The following is a 17,930-nucleotide window of genomic DNA, read 5'->3' as shown; positions in this document are numbered from 1 at the left end:
AGAGAGACATACATCAAGAGATATTCCATCTGCTGGTTTACTCCCAGGTGCCTGCAAAAAGCTAGAGCTGGGCTGATCCAAAGCCAGGAGCTTCTTTCAGGTCTCCCACATGGATTCAGGAGCCAAGTATTTGGGCCATCTTCTGCTTTCCAAGGCACATTAGCAGGGAGCTAGATTAGAAGCGGAGCAGCTAGGACATGCACCAGTACCCATATGGGATGCCAGCACTGCAGGTGGTGACTTTACCCAATATGCCATGGCACCAGCTTCAGCCTTTTCAATTTAATACTTAGAGATTATGCACTGTTCAACATCCTGGCTTTGGCTTGGCCCAGCCTCCACTGTTGTGGACATTTTGGGAGTGAACCAGAGGTTGAAAGATCTCTCTTCTTCTGCCTCTCTGCCTTTCAAATAAATGAGTCTTTGAAATATATACATATATGGGTCCCACACTGTAGCACAGTGGGTAAAGCCACTGCCATATAGGCACTGATTCAAGTCCTGGCTGATCCACTTCAATCCAGCTCCCTGCTAATGTGCCTGGGAAAGCATCAGAGGACTGCCCAAGTGCTTGAGCCCCTGCATTCCTGTGGGAGACCTGAAAGAAGCTCCTGGCTCCTGGCTTTGGATCGGCTCAGCTCAGGCCATTGTGATCATTTGGGGAGTGAACCAATAGATGGAAGGTCTGTCTCTACACCCTCTCTGTAACTCTGCCTTTCAAATAAATGTTATAAAAATGAGGGAGAAAAGTGCACTTCTGTTGCTTTCCTCATTACCTAAAGTAACATAATCAAAATCTGTTAGGCAAGTGAAGGCAAATGAATAAGGGAAATTCTGAGATCTATGTTGACCACGAAGAGAACAGTTTCCATGTATGTCTTCTGGAAGCCCATGTGAGTTGGAACCAAAGAAAAGAGGACAAAAAAGGGGGAGGCCCATATTCCCCATTTGTCTTCTTCCTTCATTGGTGCAGTGGAGAGTTGAGTAATGTAACATTGGTGTTTGTCTCCATACAGTTCACTTCTATTTAGTTGTTTCTCAATCCTCAAAAAGGGATTTAGGTCAATGTTCTATTCTCATCAAAGACCCTGATGTTTAATAAAAGATTCTGTTAGTAATTTTTACCCTGGGTAAAATTTTTTACCCTGGGTGGGTCTAAGGATGTGCTGTGACTTAGGTTTAGAAAAGAGCATCTTCCTTGCCACCCTCTTCTCAGCTCTGGGGCTGTCAGTTCTCCCTGCACAGACACAGTAATGCACACTTCTTCTCTACTACAAAGATCTTCCCCTTATGTTGGTCATAATTCTAGTTATCAACATCAAATCAGCTCACACCTGGACTGTAAGTATTCAATGACATTATTTATCAAAATAAATGTATTCAAATATTCAAAGACCACTTCAAAGCTTAACTGCCTTCAAGAGTTTTTGGCACTTGTAATAGACACTGTGGTTTTCTACACACAAGCACTCACTATTTTATATACCATTTAACAATTCAAACATCATTTCAGGTTCGGCAATACACAAGAATAGCATGCATGAAATGGAGTCACAAGAACTTTAGTACTCTTCTACATAGTAAACATGTTACATTAGTTGGGACTCAAAACCACTATGTGGTAACATGCACTGATTTAATGAAAGATATACAGCTAGGTAGTTAAGGCCACAGAATCCCAGACCTATTGATTTTAAATGAGTTTAGGTCAACAGCATTCCATTGCATTATCTTCTATCTCACAGTCCTGCTTTTCCAACAAGACCCACCCCCTCAGACCACATATTTCCTGCCTGTGTCTGTACAGTGGTGGAAGCTGTTCTGATACAAGCATCTCCTGGACAGTCACCAGCTTCCTGACTCACTACCTAGCTTGGAATCATTAGTTCTGAGGGAACTGAATTGAATGTCAGTCTCTGGCAGTCACAGACTTCTGCCTTAGGAAACAGAACATGTCCTCTACTCTGGGGCTCCCTTTTTCTCATCAACCATGGTGTCTGTGGTGATCTATGGTTTTTTTCTTTTTTCTTTTTTGACAGGCAGAGTGGACAGTGAGAGAGAGACAGAGAGAAAGGTCTTCCTTTTGCCGTTGGTTCACCCTCCAATGGCTGCCGCGGTAGCGCGCTGCGGCCTGCGCACTGCGCTGATCGGATGGCAGGAGCCAGGTGCTTCTTCTGGTCTCCCATGGGGTGCAGAGCCCAAGCACTTGGGCCATCCTCCACTGCACTCCTTGGCCACAGCAGAGAGCTGGCCCGGAAGAGGGGCAACCAGGACAGGATCAGTGCCCCGACCAGGACTAGAACCCGGTGTGCCAGTGCCGCAAGTCAGAGGATTAGCCTGTTGAGCCACGGCGCCGGCCGATCTATGGTTTTTCACTCAAGCCCTAGTAGAACTCTGATTCCAAAAAACAGGGATAAGTGTTCTACCTGGGGCTGGTGCTGTGGCATAGCAAGTTACACTGATGCCTGCAGCACTAGCATCCCATATGGATGCCAGTTTGAGTCCCAGCTACTGCAGTTCTTACCCACTCCCTGCTGGGAAAAGCAGCATAAGATGGCCCAAGTGCTTGGTCCTCTGCCCCTACATGGGAGACCTGGAGGAAGCTCCTGGCTTCAGCCTGACCCAGCCCTGACCACTGTGGCCATTTAGGGAGTAAACTAGCAGATGGAAGACCACTCACTGCAACTCTGCCTTTCAAATAAGTAAAACATCATGTTGTACGCCCTTTTCCAGGCAGTTGTACAGCTGGGGGTTGTAGCTTCTTGTATATTTTGGATAATAAGAGTTTTGGTTTGAAAGCATGCTCATCTGAAACAAAGATCACTCATTATCCTTCATTAGAGAAGGGAGCTCTGCTCTTTGAAAGTGAAAATCAGAAGCTGTAACGTGTGATGAGCTCCACCTGCCAGGTCTGGGGATACTTAGTTGAAAGCCAGGACACCAGGAAAGGAAGCTTTTCAGATTCCCTGGCCCTTGCTTTAGTCTTATATCTTTACTTCCTTTGTTGCTTCTTGGTGCCAAGGGTGTACACTTTATACTGAAATGAGGAATTTGGTCTTACCTCTTTGGGGGTTTTTTCTATGAAGACTGTATATATTTACCTTGGTTTTAAGGATAGCTTCTGGGGTGGGTGGATTTTTCAGAAGTTTTCACAAGCCAGCCAAAAGCCTATATTTTCTTCACAGAATTCAGTTTTTAAAAAAGCCTTCAATACAGCCAGAATATCTGTAGGAAGGGAAAAGTAGAAAAAAAAGCATGTGAAATATGAAGAACCGAATGATCAAATAATCCCTTGTGCTTTTGTAGTACTAGGATTAGCTATTTTCTAGTTTTTACTCAATCCTGTAGTCCTGAGGATTTAGCTCTTTAAAGACAAAGATGCCAGTAGGCAAAATACTTAAGTTGGTGCCATACTACTAAAACATAAATACTTCAGTTTGTTTTTAATGCCAAAATGTATTTGTAGGAGAGGCACAAATTGTCAGGGAACTAAGTCTCTTGCAAACACTGCCTGCAATGAAAAGCATCCTCAGCCTCCACCAAGAGCAGTGCCATTGCAGAGCTGAAGGGTGATTTATCTTCCCCACCTGGGGTGAATATGCTGAGATAAAGGGAGATAAACAGACCTAGGTTAAGTCTCATTCCCCTTGCGGAGCTGCTCATTTGTGTTTGAGGACACAGCCTTTCTGCATTCTTGTGATACTTACAATGGATTAAATTGAAGACTAATTCACATTTGCAGGCCAGCAGCTCCTGGAATGCTTCTGACCACAGCAGTGCTTCCTTCGGGGAAAGTCTGCAAGAGCAGTTCTGTAGTGAGTTGTGCTCAGAGCAGTTCCCCTCCCGGCTCAGCAGTGAGCTGTTCAGATTGCAAACACAGGAATCTCAACTTACTTGATGAAAGTTTGCTACGGGCTTTTCTTGCCAACTGTGGCCTTCCCAGGAGTGGTGGAGTTTTGAGGTAGCTCAATCGTGTCTTCCAATCTTTTACTCATAAAAAAAAGTACATTTCACTAAATGACCATCCTTGAGTACACTACTGACCTGAATGCATTTTTACCAAATAAAGTCGTCCAATAGCTACAAACAAACCAAAAGCCAATAGCAGGCTTACCAACCTAATATTAAACTCAGCACCGGGCTGGCACCGTGGCTCAATAGGCTAATCCTTCGCCTAGTGGTGCTGGCACACCGGGTTCTAGTCCTGGTCGGGATGCCGGATTCTGTCCCGGTTGCCCCTCTTCCAGGCCAGCTCTCTGCTGTGGCCAGGGAGTGCAGTGGAGGATGGCCCAAGTACTTGGGCCCTGCACCCCATGGGAGACCAGGAGAAGCAGCTGGCTCCTGCCATCCGATCAGCGCCGTGCGCTGGCCGCAGCGGCCATTGGAGGGTGAACCAATGGCAAAAAGGAAGACCTTTCGCCGGCGCCGTGGCTCAACAGGCTAATCCTCTGACTTGCGGCGCCGGCACACCGGGTTCTAGTCCCGGTCGGGGCACCGATCCTGTCCCGGTTGCCCCTCTTCCAGGCCAGCTCTCTGCTGCGGCTAGGGAGTGCAGTGGAGGATGGCCCAAGTCCTTGGGTCCTGCACCCCATGGGAGACCAGGAGAAGCACCTGGCTCCTGCCTTTGGAACAGCGCGGTGCGCTGGCCGCAGTGCGCTACCGCGGCGGCCATTGGAGGGTGAACCAACGGCAAAAAGGAAGACCTTTCTCTCTGTCTCTCTCTCACTGTCCACTCTGCCTGTCAAAAAAAAAAAAAAAAGGAAGACCTTTCTCTCTGTCTCTATCACTGTCCACTCTGCCTGTCCAAAAAAAAACTCAGCACCGAATTACTGAGCAGTTTCATGTGTTCCTCATAAAGTAAGTGCTGCTGTGAGGACTAAAGATAGGACTGCCCAAATTTTAATTTTCAATATACTGCACAGCTAATAAAGCAGATGCTGTCTCTGGCCCACAAAAGGGGACAGTTTCCCTGCAAGGTTAACCGCAATCGGGAGACATTTCACACCTGATGGAACCCGCAGCGGGACTACCTTGAAGCTGCTCCTCTGCTTCCCTTTCCACCTTCGATCCTGGACGGGCCAGAGACCACGCACAGGAGGTGCCACCGGCTCACCCGTGCCTCCCTGTAACCCGCAACGCTCCTGGGAGGCAGATGCCACAGAACAGTGATTTGTTCCATGGTTGTCACTGCGTGAGATCAGCCCATCATGAGAAAACGACCATGGACTCGGACGAGACATCCAACCGCAGAAGCACTGCCCCAGCGGCAGCGCAGGAGGGTGGATGACGGAAGGCACAGCGTGGCCAGGATCTCTAGGGACCCCGCAGGACTCTACTGCCCTGGATTCCTACAGCAGGCTGTGCACGAGGGCCCAGTGCACCTCCAGTGCCCTCCTACCAAGCCCTTCCTCCTGTCTGCCCGTGCAGACCACACAGATGCAGCATCAGTGTGCAAATCCGCATCGGGCCCTTGGTTTTCCTGCTGAGACTCGGCCTTCATTGCTTCCCCAAGTGCAGCTCTTGCTGCAAACCTCAGCCAGCGGGGCTGGCGGGAGAGGCTGAGGGTCGCACTCACCGGGTCTGCCTCCCCTCCTGGCTCTCCTAGCTCTCATCACTGCCGCCTGTGTTCTTGTCCCAACGTCCAAAATTGAGCTCAATGGCCAAGAATGTAACACCACCCACGTCACCCGTACACACCACAACTACCAGGTGCCCGCCAATCACCACCGCCTTTATAGCCGGCCCGGCATGGGGCAAGTCTGGCAGCGCCGGTCCTGTCCCAGTTCAGGGAGGATTGGTCCGAGGTCCCTGGCCGGGCGGAGCCTGAGCCGCCCTGCAGCAGATTTTGGAAGCAAGGGAGCTGCTGATGGCTGAGGCCGGGCTCAGAGCGCACTGAGGGAGACGCCATGCCCTGCAGGGGCGCTGGAGCCCTGGACTTTCCCAGGCTGCAGTCCTGGGGTGGAGGCTGGCTTAGCCCTTCTTCCCCAGCCCTGCCCGCAGGTGGAGCGGGGTTCCCACGGGGGCGGCTTTCTTCACGGGAGGGCCTCGACTCAGGGTGCTGGCCTGCAGCCTTCCGGGAGGGAGTAGGAGACAGTGACTTTGTCAGGAGGCAACACCCGAGCTGGGCCTGCTTTTTGGGACAGCTCTGGATGCACGTCCGCGTGTGCCTGGACCTGCGGGGCCGCCTCTCGCCTCCTGGAGGATCTGGGAGCCGGGCGTCCTAGTGGCGGGGGCGGGAGGGCGATGTGCTGAGCTCGCCCTGGGTGCACCAGGCTCTTTGGAGCCTTTGAGAGTCGAGGTCACCTCCTGAGTCACTCCTGGTCCGCTTGGGATTTGCCAGAACCCTGAATTAGGGGTGTGGTGGAAGTGGTAGTGGTTGACTTCAATGCAATTTATTTGTGAATTCTTCAAACACAGTTTCTCCCTACTCCTGCAGGCTTTAAGGTGATTGATGAGGACAGAGTCCCTAAGCTGCGAAGAGACTGAATTTTGGAAACTACATCCAGAACTCCACAGTGTGTATTTAAGTGCTCTTCCCTCAGGCCTGCAGGTGGACAGCAAGAGCAACAGTAAGATATTAATTACTGTAGATACTCTCCTTTCTTTACAGTAGACCCACCAAAAGAGAATGGGGGATGTGTGCTTGAACAGTGGAACCAGTCAGCATGCTAGGGTGAGCTGCCCAAGCGCTTGTACCCCTGCACCCACATGGGAGACCCAGAGGAAGCTCCTGATTTCCAGGCTTCAGATCGGCCCAATCTCTAGCCATTGCAGCCATTTAGGGAATGAACCAGCAGATGGAAGACCCCTTTTCTCTCTCTGCCTCTCTCTCTGTAACTCTACCTCTCAAATAAATAAATAAAATCTTTTAAAAAATGTAATTGAATGTTAACTAATGTGAGGATAGGGCAATACAGAGATTCCCAAATTTTAGTTTAATACTTTTAACAAATACTCCCCATTTACTTAAAGGAAGAGCAACTCCTTGTGTGCCTGCTGCAACCTTGCCACCATTTGAAGGGGAAGAGCTCATTGTCTGCCCTGAGGGGCAGTGCTGCATCCCCCTCAGGTGTGTTCACATGACTGTCAGACTGTCACTTCCCTAATGAGAGGATTAGAGCTGGCAGAGGGCCCAAGACAATTCTTTATATTTATTTCCTACAGTCAGGTTCTTTATACCTATTTAAGTGCTATAGTAGTTACTGTGCATAACCAGAGCAGCCATTCTCCCAGCCTCTTATTTGCTTTCAGACAAGTTCAATAGTTTGTAGTGATTCCCCCCACCATGGAAATCAGTTTGTATTTATTTCTGTGAAGGATATCAAAACCAGGGTGCACTGTCCTCAAGGGACTTATGGATCTACAAATCTTCAAAATGGGTTTATAAATAATAAAATAGCAAAAAATTAGAGGACAGTTGTTTTTTTTTTTTTAACTTTTATTTAATGAATATAAATTTCCAGTGTACAGCTTATGGATTACAATGGCTTCCCCCCCCCCATAACTTCCCTCCCACCCGCAACCCTCCCCTCTCCCGCTCCCTCTCCCCTTCCATTTGCATCAAGATTCATTTTCAATTATCTTTATATACAGAAGATCAATTCAGTATAAAGATTTCAACAGTTTGCACCCACATAGAAACACAAAGTGAAACATACTGTTTGAGTACTAGTTATAGCATTAAATCACAATGTACAGCACATTAAGGACAGAGATCCCACATGAGGAGCAAGTGCACAGTGGCTCCTGTTGTTGACCCAACAAATTGACACTCTAGTTTATGGCGCCAGTAACCACCCTAGGCTGTCGTCATGAGTTGCCAAGGCTATGGAAGCCTTCCAAGTTTGCCGACTCTGATCATATTTAGACAAGGTCATAAAAGACAGAGTGAGGATAGTAACCAATGATCCTAAGAGTGGCATTTACCAGGTTTGAACAATTATACAGCATGAAGTGGGGAAGAGGACCATCAGTACACACATGTTGGGAGTAGAGCCATTGGTGGTAGAGTAGAGGTTATGATTACAAAGGAATGAGGCCCAAGTGCACTAGACAGGGCCTAGAACAAAGGACAGAGTCATTATTAGAGGAGCTAAGAAAGGTGCTGTCTAAGTTACAATTAAGTTTTCTGATTGAGAGGCAAATAGAACCTGATAGAAGGGGCTTGATAATAATCTGGTGGGCTTTAGGCCTTGTAAATTCAGAGGCCCAGACCTATCTATCTCCTCACATGGGGTATATCCTAAGGGAGGTGTGAACCTCCTAGGGGAAGGCACTCTGTTGACTTTCATTACTTGGCTGGCCTGGGAGGAGAGCTGGCCAGGTAAAGGCAGGGGGCATCTCTAACAAGAAATTTACAGTTCTGCCTGCAATGTTGCTGACCCTACTTGACCATCCCCTCAGCTGCAGTGGTCACTTTGGAAATTGGACTGAGTGAAGGGCTTTTCAGCTTAGAGCCAATAAGATCTGTGGTTCTGACCTGGGCATCCTTCGACTCCAGGGCAGGTCCATTTCCAGTGATCCAACTCTTGGCAGAGCTGCCAGGGCTCTTCACAAGCTGACTTCTCCTGAAGCCCAGGCTTACCACTTTGAAAGCCACTGCAGTGGACTGGCCTGTTGGGTCTCCTTGAGGGCAGATCACTGTACAGATCAGCCATGAATAGGCCTGCCACCCATTGCTTCTGATGCCGAGCTTTCTTTTCCTCCTGGTTTGTGTTAAAGCAGACCAGAGGATGCAAGTCAAGGGAGTGCCCGTTTCCCATCTCTAATCCTCGGTGGCCTGAACTACAAGTCTATAGTCACAGGCATGTTCTGTAGTAGTTTTTCTAAGGTAGACAATGCCCATGAGGAAAATTATATTCTCACTTTCAAACTTTCTTTCCCTTTGGTCTGAAAGGGAGGTTTTTTCTACTTACTGTATACTTCGCTGATGGCGAAGTGAATCTAGCTATGAGATTATTATTTGAGTTCTTATTTTGGCTATGCTATTGCAGAAAAATGTTATAGAAGGCATTGGACCTTCTGGTAAATGTTTTCTTAAGTTGTTATCTAATGGTTGAAACGGTTTGCTAAGTATTCATGTGATATTGCTATTGTCAGCAAGCGATCTAGGACTTGCTCCCTCATTTCTCTATTCTAAGCCCAACTTGTTCTTTCATTTCTCTATTCTCTTCAAGGTAGGAAACTAATTCTATTATGAAGGAATCTGTAGGATGCACAATTTAATCTTTAGACCTTATAATAGAGGACAGTTTTTACAGCATCAATCTTCAATTGTTAAACAAAGATATTTTTGTGTAAACAGAACAAAATTATATGAACATTCACAGTTACATTTTTTTTTTTTTGACAGGCAGAGTTAGTGAGAGAGGGAGAGACAGAGAGAAAGGTCTTCCCTCCATTGGTTCACCCCCAAATGGCTGCTATGGCTGGCGCCTGTGCCAATCCAAAGCCAGGAGCCAGGTACTTCCTCCTGGTCTCCCATGCAGGTGCAGGGCCCAAGCACCTGGGCCATCCTCCACTGCCTTCCCGGACCACAGCAGAGAGCTGAACTGGAAAAGGAGCAACCAGGATGGAATCGGTGCCCCAACTGGTACTAGAACCTGGTGTGCCAGCACCGCATGCAGAGGCTTAGCCTAATGAGCTGCAGTACTGGCCACATTCACAGTTACATTAACAACAAAGATGTCACCATCTGCCTACTTCTTGATCTTCGAGGACTACTGAGGCTGTCTTCTGTACTGGGAGATGGCATTCCAGGGTCTGCCGCTATGAAAGCAACAAGAGAGGTGTCAGGAACCTTTTGGCAAAAGTGACTTCAAAAAGTTTGTGGAAAATAAAAAATGTAGGGGCATCTGTTCATAGTGGGTCAGGCTTGTGCACCTGGGAGGCAGCAGATGATGGCTTAAAGGCTTGGAGTTCCTGGCTGGGCCAGCCCCAGCTGTTATGGGCATCTGGAAAATAAAGCAGTAGATGGAGGATCTCAGTTGCTGTCTTTCAAGTTATTTTTTTAAGGTGTTAACTTCAAAAATAGCTAAATAAATTGTGAGAGTGACACATAATTCATACTATGTATATTCCAAACAAGATCCGTAAGGGCAGAACTGCTCAGCAGCCACACTGCAGGGATAGGTATCTTTCCGATGATATCTTCATCTGCTCCTTGTGGTTGAAGCCAGTGTATGAGCTCTTGATCTGTTTTCTGCCCTGGGAGGGCCTAGGGTGCTCTATATTATCTGTAAAGATTCAAAATTTGTTGTATATTAATGTCTAATTATAAAATTTCCAAAGTGGCAAGCTGGATGTAATAAACTATGCCAGACTGCAAAAAAAAATACAAACATGGTATATTGTCTATAAAGTACAGAGGTTAATCTGTATTTTAGAGATACACATCTCTACACATATCTCTATTTCTTTCACCTCTGAAAGTCTACATTAAGCTCTCAATGGGATGATTAATTAGGAATAGATTTCATATACTTAATTTTGTAATCAGTGAACTAGAAATAATTATTGTAGTATTGAGGATTGTACTGACTAAAACAATATGTTTATTCCATGTTAAATACCATCATCGTATCTTTGGATTCCTTTTGTCCTACTACTTAGATATTCACAGGAGAGGGGAGGTGGGAAGAAAACCCAAGATCCATCAGGGTGGAGGGGGAATGTCAGAGGCTGTGGTTCTATTGTACTGCAGCATTGGTTCTGGAGGAACACATTAATGGACCCAGATTTTTCTAAGGTAATTGAGTGCCTCTTTTCTCCTGTACACTTGTCTGTAGTATTACATTTTCATTTATGTAAAAGTTTATTTTCTTCAAGTAATGTATTAATTTGGATGAAAATGAAGATGTTAAGGAATTTTCAGAATGGGTCTGTCGCAGCCTTCCTTGGCTTTGTTTTTAGGCACTTATATCAGAAAAGAAAAGATAGAAAAATTCATTTTGGGTTCTCTTCCTCTCTACCATGACAGTCTTTGGTTAAGATTTGTCATTTTGTCATATTTGATTCTCTAGACTCCCTGAAAAATCCCCTACTTCATTAGATGGAGTCCTTGTCTCACCATGGCAGTGAAAAGTTAAAAATGTTCCAGCTTTGCATTTAGCTAGGTCATGGACACATGCCATGGCTCTTGCCAGCCAAGTGTATCAGGGACATCATCTGAATCAGACTTACTTGCATGAAGAAAAGGAGCAGCAGATCCTTCCAGTGAAAGTGGAGAGGAGCAGGAGCTGCAGAACACTGCTGGGGGGGGGGGGGGAGTGTGCCGTGGGATGTCATGTGGTGGCTGGTGTCTGGGATACTGGTTCTGAGGAAGACAGGGTTTATGGTGGCCAGTGCTCTGGCATAGTGGGTAAGGCTGCCGCCTGCAGTGCCAGCATCCCATATGGGCACCGGTTTGAGTCCCGGCTGCTCCACTTCCGATTCAGCTGTGCTATGGTCTGAGAAAGCAGTAGAAGATGGCCCAAGTCCTTGGACCCCTAAACCCAAGTGGGAGACCTGAAAGAAGCTCCTGGCTCCTGGCTTTGGATCAGCTCAGCTCCAGCCATTGTGGCCAATTGGGGAGTAAACCAGCAGATGGAAGATCTTTCTCTCTCTCTCTCTCTGCCTCTCCTCTCTCCGTGCCTCTCCTTTCTCTGTGTAACTCTCACTTTCAAATAAATAAATCTTTTAAAAAAAAGAGTTTATGCTTACGGGTAGTGGTCATGGAAAATATATGGGACATTTTGCAGCAAGATTTGGGATGAATTTTCTAACCACTGAATCTCCTAGAAATTAGAATACACTTCTAATGCATAACTTCCTCTTATGCTTAATTAGGTTTTTGTTTTGAATTGTTTTTGATGAAACAGCAAGGAATTCTGAGTTATAGACTTCCTATTTCAGAGACAGGAAAACATTAATGCCTGCATTATAATTAAATAATGCCTATCACCCTTTCTTAAGCAACAAATGATCATAGATTCTCTCTTTGCTAATAATTAATGAGCATGGAGATTCTTTCCACTGTAACCACTCTCCCACCTACACTCCCTCCCCTCTTCCTCCTTCCTCTCCTATTGACATGGAATGCCTTACATAGTTAGGGTGAACATTTAACCTGCTTGGCCCTAGATGTTTATACACTTCAACTCTGTGTCATTATTAATATGCCCTTTTTATGACCAAGCTTATATCAGAACAACAAATTATATATTCACCTAATACTGACAGTCATCAAATCAATTTTTATTTTCTTCTCTATTAGGCAGTTCTTCAGGGGCAGAAATATTTATTTTGTATATCATTTATTCATTCAACTAAAAGACTGACTGTCAAGATGCTGAGTTTTAGTGTCAAAGCAAATATGTTTCTAGACCCCATTAAGTTTACAGTCTGGCAAGAAAGAGCAATACCCAAAGAATATTGTCTTTCATAGTGAATTGTGGTGTGAAGTCAGTGGATAAAGATTTAAGCATTATTAATCCAGCACCAACTCTAATCCCATGATCTCTAATTGAGAGAAGTAATCAGAGATATAGAACCCCATGTTACCCAGTTATCTCTTTGAATTTCTGCTTAAAAATAAAACATATCAAACAACACACAAATACCTAGCACTGCATATTTACATACTATCTTGATATTAAAAATAAGAAAAAATTACCATGAAATAATAGAAACTTTGAATCTCCTTTGTTTTCTAGACAAGTTATAATCCTCTGTGGTTCTTTACAGTGTAAATTATTTTCGTAGGTAGTCTTTGTATCTCTCACATTTTTTCCCTATGAGAAATCAGATTTTAAAAACTGAGACCCAAGACAAAAAAAAAGATTTTTTAAAACTAGTATTATATGTTGATTGGCTCTTTAAAAAAGATTTATTTATTTATTTGAAAGTCAGAGTTACACAGAGTAGAAGGGGAGAGAGAGAGAGAGAGACATCTTCCATCTTTTGGTTCACTCACCAATTGGTCACAATGGCTAGAGCTGTACTGATCTGATGCCAGCAGCCAGGAGCTTCTTCTGTGTCTCCCACACAGGTGCAGCTGCCCAAGGATTTGGGCCATCTTCCACCACTTTCCCTGGCCATAGTAGAGAGCTGGATTGAAAGCAGAGTAACCGGGACTCAACCTCCACCCATATGGAATGTCAATGCTGGTGGCAGCTTTACCTGCTATGCCACAGCGCTGACCCCTTGGTTGGCCTTTAACTTAGACTTTTTAATGATATTAAAAAACACCATGTTTTTCTAAGCTCTTTCCATTCAGTTTCTCCTTTGTAAACTCCAGATAATACTGTCCCCAGAATTAATCGAAGGTATAAATGATATAAGGCATTTAACCCCTTAACCTGTCTTCTTGAATACTCAGCTGTGTTAGCTCTGTGTCCATTCCTCTGTTTGTCTCCATACTAGATGAATAAAAAGACAGTGTAAAATGATTTGAAAAGAACTGTAAGGGGTCAGTGTTGTGGCGCTGCCTCCAATTGGGGAGTGAACCAGCCGACGGAAATCCTCTCTCTCTCTCTCTCTCTCTGCCTCTCCTTCTCTGTAACTCTGACTTCCAAATAAATAAATAAATCTTAAAAGAACTGTAAACATCCATAAAACACAAATAAAAATTGTATCCTCAAAACTGGATGTTAAACCATGCCTTCTACACCTCTGTTAAAAGTTACATTCTACCATAGCCATTTATGATTTCTAGGGCCAAAGCAGTAAATAAGATTTTTCTGGAAGAGACAGAGGTTATGAGGGAGCCAGGATTTGGGGTCAGTAGCAGCAGTAGGTGTCACTCTTTAAAATTTTGATTCAGAAAAGGAAGAACAGCAACTGATCCTTGAGATTTGGGGGTGGGAAGGACAGGAAGGAGGGACTTAACAAAAGCAAATGCCCTCTGGTTGTGGGCACCCACCCCAGCCTGAACCCCTTGGGGAGGGCCAGCTGGTGTCTGTAGGGATGCTGTGGCCTGGACTCCATTTCCCAGAGTACCCAGGATCTCCAATGTAATCTGCCTTCCGAATGCCTGTGGGCATGCGCGTGATAGTGCCCGCCCAAGGGTTGGACCAGAGGGAGTTCATTCCCTGGTCGAGGTCTGCCCTGGGGGCTGTGTTACTCCTCCTGCATTTACTGCATCTCCTGCTCTGCACGTGGGATCCCAGGCAGTTTCCGGGTGCTCACCGAGCCTGCCTCCTGCTGCTGCTTCCCTCTTCATCGTCCGCCTGTGGGTCCCACGTGCCAGGGACTCTTTCTGCTCCACTCTCCCCGCTTCGCTCCCTGTGGTTCCAGAAGAAAAGGTACCTACTCCTGGGACTTTCTGCAGCAGGTTTGGGGTACAGGAACGGGCGGGGACGCGTGTGGGAGAAGGGTGGGTGTCAGGGAGAAGGGTGGGTGCCAGGGCGGCTGGAGGCCCCCAGTGAGGCTCACTTACTTCTCAGCGATCATGCAACTTTCCCCGAGGTCAGGGCTGGGGCCCGGGCTGTTCTGTCTCCCACCTAGGCTTCCCAGGCTCCCAGCGCCTGGCCTGTCCCTAATGTGCTTTATTTAGTGGTTACAGGAGAGGGCAGCGTTCTGGGAAACTGCACACGCAGGGCAGCTGAAAGCACAGGGAAGGAAGGCGGGGAGACTCCCGCTCTCCAGTTAAATAAGCTGGGTTCCCACTGTGGGTGGTCTCAGAATGCAGTCTGGCAGGGCCTCCTGCTGTTTGCTGGGCTGGTTCCTGCAGGGTGGGGCTGGATGGTCTTCAGCAGAGAGCCTGGGGCAGCAGAGGGGTGGGAAGGAGGATCTGACTAGGATCTGCCCCACTGCTCTCATCCTGCACCTCATCTTCCTGGTGGGGTCCCCACGGACACACCTGCTGGGTGTGGCCCTGAGTGTTCAGCTTTTTCCCAGAGGGAGCAATGTGAAGCATGTGAGCAGTGTGAAGCTTTGTGCATTGATCCCTTTCCCGTCTTTAATTATCAGATTTTTCCAATCTGGAATTTGAAGCTGTTACAGAAATCTGGGGTGGCAAAACTCCCTTCTTTCAAACAGGCACAGAGAGAGTGGAGGGTCCAAGGAGTTTATATTAATGGCCCTAGGCTCAGCTGGAATGATTTCCTGAGAATTGAGCATCAAATTCAAGTTTGTTAGAATATTCATAGGATCACCAGCATCATACCTCAGCTGTTATAGTACTGGTGGGTTTAAATGCAGCCTACATGACTTAGGACCACATTTCCAACTATCGGTGGGTCCAGTATGTTTGTAAAAGAGATGCCAGGGACAGATTTACGAGGACAGATTTATGACTGGAGTTTTCAGAAGCAGAACTTAGGGCATCTTCCCTCCCTAGACAAGATATCAGTGGACAGCTGCTTCACTCATTAATTGTGAGCATCCACTTTTCAAGGTTTGTGTTGGATGGGGTTCATTTCTCTTTCTTTGTCTCAGGTTGTGTAAGACCCCTTAAGCAGGCGTCCCACAAACCCACAAACCGGACCCCAGAAACACAGACTCCACTCCAATCGATGCAAAAGGCAAGAGGAAAGTTTATTACATTTGCAAATGGGCCATCTCAGCAGCACCCTCTGGTAGGGTGCAGAGAGAGAGAGCGGCCCCCAACATCAGTTTCACAGAGTATTTACGCTAAAAACTACACTATTAGCATACCTGATTGTGTTACAGTTTCATTGGGCAAGCTACAGGTTACTAGTATTTTTATTGGGCAAATAAATGGTTGCTAGGTAAGGGGCTTTGGATGGGGGTCAAGGATAGTTTCTTCTTATCAGCTTGAGGAAGGAGGCGGAGGATGGTATGGGCTGTCCATGCTTGCAGTCTTTTTTCTTTTCTTATCAGCTCAAGTAAGCAGCTTAATTAAGCAGGGAAGGGGGGTTCCCATGAGCATGGCAGGACAGCAGGATAAAGGGGCTTGGGAAAATTCCATCAGGATGGGGGTGGCAACAAGACCTTGGTATGTTTCAACAGGATGACAAGCTGCAGGGCGGCAGTAAAGCAATAAAACAAGATAAGGGGTTGGGAGAATAGGTTACAACAGGATAAGGGTTAGAAGCTTTTCTTTCTTCTTTGTTCTCTAAAGACAGCACATGTCCTGCAAGCTCAGCTATTATATAGAAGCAGAAAGATATGGTTAGCATTAGTTTTAGTTCCTTTATTCTGGCTCAACTTAATCCTTATAGTTGTGGCTGTATTTCTTCTACAAGGCCATGGAATCATAGCTGATGATTTATTTGGCTGCTTTTCATTTTCTGTCTTCAGCTATTTCTTCTCCGGTTAGCAAGGTTGTCAACTGTTTTTACCTGCCACTGATCCCTTTGCAAAGTGAAAAGTGAACTAAAATTAATGCAAGTCTACTGTGTTGTCAATAACTGGAGTTTTTTTTTTTTTTTTTAAAGATTTATTTATTGGCCGGCACCACATCTCAATAGGCTAATCCTCCACCTGTGGTGCCAACACACCTGGTTCTATCCCCAGTCGGGGTGCCAGATTCTGTCCCAGTTGCCCCTCTCCAGGCCAGCTCTCTGCTATGGCCTGGGCATGCAGTGGAGGATGTCCCAAGTGCTTGGGCCTTGCACCCACATGGGAAACCAGGAGAAGCACCTGGCTCCTGGCTTTGGATCAGTGCAGTGCGCCAGCTGCAGCATGCTGGCCACGGCGGCCATTGGAAGGTGAACCAATGGCAAAGGAAGACCTTTCTCTCTGTCTCTCTCTCACTATCCACTCTGCCTGTCAAAAAAAAAAAAAAGATTTATTTATTCATTTGAAACTCAGAGTTACACAGAGAGAGGCAGGCAGAGAGAGAGAGAGAGAGACATCTTCCATCCGATGGTTCACTCCCCAATTGGCAGCAGCAGCTGGAGCTGTGCTGATCTGAAGCCAGTAGCCAGGAGCTTCTTCTGCATTGAAGCTGTTTTTTAAAATAATTATTTGCTTATTTGAAAGGCAGAGTTACAGAGTGACATAAGCAGAGATAGATGGCCTAAGCTGTTCTGATACAAAACCAGGAGCCAGGAGCTTTGTCCAGGTCTCCTAGGTGGGTGCAGGAGATGAGGGATTTGGGCCATCTTCTACTGTTTTCCCAGGCCACAGCAGAAAGCTGGATGGAAAGTGGAGCAGCCAGGATCCCAACTGGCACCCATATGGGATGCTGACACTGCAGGCAGTAGCTTTACCCACTATGCAACAGTGCTGCCCACTAACTGGAGCTCTTTTAATCTGAGTTTGCATAAAGTGGAGAATTACAGCATCATAAATACAGATAAGTAACAGTTTTTCTCTGCCTAGTACTTTACAGTTACCCAGTGATCCACTGAGAATCTTATATTCCACACTGTGTAATTAAGAAGGCCAGGTATTTGTCTTATTTTGGGTTCTGTGTTTAAACCCATGACATTTTTGACATGGGAGGAAATTAGTTCTACAATTTCATAGAGACTGGTCTGTGGAAGCATCTATAGAAGTTATAACTGTGAGAGTGGTAAGAAAGAAGAAGGGAAGAAATAAGTGCCCCTTGCCCCCCACAGAGATGTCCACATAGTGGAGTAGAAGATGTGCCCTGGAAAACTATGGCTGACTTTCCGTGACAAACTGTGTTTGAGTGCTTCACATGTTCTGATAGAAAGGTGTTGCCACCAGGTTACTACTATATTTATTTATTTAGTTAGTTTTTAAAGATTATTTATTTGGAAATCAGAGTTACACAGACAGAGAAGGAGAGGCAGAGAGAGGAAGAAAGAGAGGTCTTCCATTGGGTTCATTCCCTCAATGGCTTCATCATTGTGAACCTTGCTCAGTTCCTGGCCTATACCTTTCCTTTAACCTAGTACTTTGCCATGTAGTAGCCCATGAAAACTGCAGACTGCATAAATGAATGAATACTTTGATGGTTGTGATTTCTTAGAGGAATATCATAAGGGACAGAAGGAATAAAAACAAAAAAAAAAGTA

The 17,930-nt window shown here is 46.0% G+C and overlaps 1 protein-coding gene across 2 annotated transcripts in view; it reads left to right on the top strand.

The window, feature by feature from the left end:
* LOC133746592 (zinc finger protein ZFP2-like) overlaps window positions 1-17,930 on the top strand; it is a 48,158-nt gene that overhangs the window by 9,255 nt on the left and 20,973 nt on the right. Inside the window, exons 5-6 of one of the 2 annotated variants that reach the window (XR_009864241.1) lie at window positions 6,437-6,515; window positions 6,611-6,838. The gene's annotated coding sequence lies outside the window, so the exon portion shown is untranslated. Of the gene's footprint in view, window positions 1-6,436; window positions 6,570-6,610; window positions 6,839-17,930 lie in introns of those variants that run through there. The other variant, XM_062174763.1, reaches the window with a different exon arrangement.

The sequence above is a fragment of the Lepus europaeus genome, chromosome 18 (assembly GCF_033115175.1).
Source record: "Lepus europaeus isolate LE1 chromosome 18, mLepTim1.pri, whole genome shotgun sequence".
In the NCBI taxonomy this organism is placed as follows: domain Eukaryota; kingdom Metazoa; phylum Chordata; class Mammalia; order Lagomorpha; family Leporidae; genus Lepus; species Lepus europaeus.
Note: the sequence above shows the minus strand (reverse complement) of the source record. Positions and strands in the feature narration are given on the sequence as shown.